We start from the raw sequence: 2,548 nt of genomic DNA, 5'->3' as shown, positions 1-2,548 counted from the left end.
TAAACAAATTTTTGTTACACAAAGATTGTCACATAATTGGATATTTCTCTATTTTGTATACAATTATTCTCACTCTCCACAGAAAGGCTGTTTAACTTCTCATCTGGTGGTGGCAAGCACTAAAATCCTGATTTCAACAGAATAGTAGTGAAAATGCCTCAATGATTTAAGTTGAAAGCAGTACATTGGTACATGGCTCTTTCATCCAGTATCAGGAATGTACAAATGACTTTTTATTCAAAAATACAAAATAAATTATCTGTATGCATGGACAATGACAACAGTAAACCATTATATATTTTGTCAACTGAAACCAGTAACTGATGGTTTTAGTGATTTCTTTAACATCAGCCAGCCTTTTCGTCATTTTCTCCAACTGACTTCTCTGAAGTTATTGGTAAGGAACACTGCTTTGGGCTTCCTGTCACAGTTCATTAATAAAGGTAAAGCACTGTTCTAGGAGTTAGAACATACCACCTCCCATACCACTTCCCATTCCATCCATTGCACCCATTCCAGGATCCTTCTCTTCTTTAGGAATTTCTGTGACTACAACTTCTGCTGTAGTTAAGAGAGAGGCCACACCAGAAGCATCCAATAAAGCAGTTCTCACAACCTTTGTTGTGTCGATAATTCCTTTTTCCACCATATTCACAAAATCTCTGACCATAGCATCATAACCAACTTCTGAGGAACTTTGCATAATTTTCTCAACTATCAAAGATACTTCAACACCTGCATTCTTAGCAATGGTCATTGCTGGAAATTTGAGTGTTCTTTTAATAATTTCTATACCAATGTTGTGATCTTCATTAACTGGAGTCAGTGAGTCCAAAGCTGGAATGCACCGAAGCAGGGCATGACCCCCTCTCAAAACAATGCCTTCTTCAACAGCAGCTCTTGTAGCATTAAGGGCATCTGTAACTCTGTCTTGCTTTTCATTCACTTCAGCATCACTTGTCCCACCAACCTTCAGCACAGCTACTCCATCTGAAAGTTTTGCCAGTGTTCATTCAGTTTTTCCTTTTCATATTCACTAGTTGTGACATCTAACTGCTCAATGATTTCTTGAACACATTTTTCAATTTGAGCCTTGTCACCTTTTCCTTTTAAAAGAATGGCATCGTCTTTGGTCACAATGACCTCTCCAACTTTTCCTAAGTCATGAGGCTGAACGTCTTCAAGATTTAGGGTCAACCCCTCTTCTGCAAACACTGCACCACCAGTAGCAATAGCCATATCTTTAAGCTGGTTGTTTCTATTGTCACCAAACCCTGGATCCTTGACTGCCACAACCTGAAAACCAACCTTTAGCCTATTCAAGACGAGTGTACTTAGAGCTTCTCCATTAACGTCTTCAGCAATTATGACCAAGGCTTACAGTAAGCATTGGCAATTTCAAGAGCAGGTACAATGGACTGGACACTAGAAATTTTCTTTTGACTCAGCAGAACATAGGCATCCCGGAATTCACATTTGTGACCTTTTGATGTATTAATTAAGTATGGAGAAATATAGCCTCAATCAAACTTCATGCCTTCGATAATTTCTAATTTATCATTCGGTACTTTTCCCATTATTTACTGTGATGATACCCTTGCGTCCAACCTTTTTCATTGCATCAGAGATGATATTGCCAATTTCTTTGTCTCCATTTGCAGAAATTGTAGCAACCCGTGCAATTTCTTCAGGGGTGGTCACAGGTTTAGACTGCTTTTTTGGTTCAGTGATTATAGCATCAACAGCTAACATCACACCTCTCCTGATTTCCACCGGATTAGCCCCTTTGCTAATCTTCTCGAAGCCTTCCTTGGCAATAGAGCGTGCCAGTGCAGTAACAGTGGTAGTGCCATTCACAGCCTCTTCATTTGTGTTATTGGCAACATCTTGAACAAGTTTTGCTCCAGTATTTTTATATTTATCCTTTAAGTCAATTGACTTTGCAACAGTCACACTATCTTTTGTTACTTTAGGACTTCCCCAGCTCTGTCTGCTCAATAATCACTGTTCTTCCCTTTGGCCCCATTGTAACGGCTACAGCATGGGCTAAAAGGTCTACACCTTGAAGCATTAAGGCTCAGGCATCTGCACCAAAATTATCTTTGGCATAAGCCTAAGTGAGATGAGGAGCCAGTACCCTGGACACTGGTCTTATCTGGCAAAAGACTGTGGGTAAACAAAGTATTTCTGTGGGGCGGCGGCAGGGCATGCGCTTGGTGAGGCAGGTCGTCGGCGGTCAGTGAGGGAAGTATATATTTGCTTCTGAGCTATGTCTTTTGTTTCATTGTCCTATTTGCCTAATGACTAATTAAAAGTCCTTTCTTCTACTTTGAACTACATGTTTTATAAAGGCTGGAGTGGTGTGTATTTCTTATTAAATAATATATTCTTATTTATTATAATAGTGCCTGACACCTTGGTTGGGACTTACTACAGTTTTGATGAACATTGAATTAATAGCCATACTTCATAAGCAGTTTAAATGATCAAATATTGAATAGAAGTGCTGAAAGTGGGCAACTTTGTCTTTTTCTGATCTTACTGGAAA

The 2,548-nt window shown here is 39.2% G+C and overlaps 1 pseudogene; it reads right to left on the bottom strand.

Moving 5' to 3' along the window:
• Window positions 1-420: 420 nt before the first annotated feature.
• Window positions 421-2,209, bottom strand: LOC101127487 (60 kDa heat shock protein, mitochondrial-like; annotated as a pseudogene).
• Window positions 2,210-2,548: the final 339 nt, after the last annotated feature.

Source organism: Gorilla gorilla, chromosome 3, assembly GCF_029281585.2.
Source record: "Gorilla gorilla gorilla isolate KB3781 chromosome 3, NHGRI_mGorGor1-v2.1_pri, whole genome shotgun sequence".
NCBI lineage: Eukaryota > Metazoa > Chordata > Mammalia > Primates > Hominidae > Gorilla > Gorilla gorilla.
Note: the sequence above shows the minus strand (reverse complement) of the source record. Positions and strands in the feature narration are given on the sequence as shown.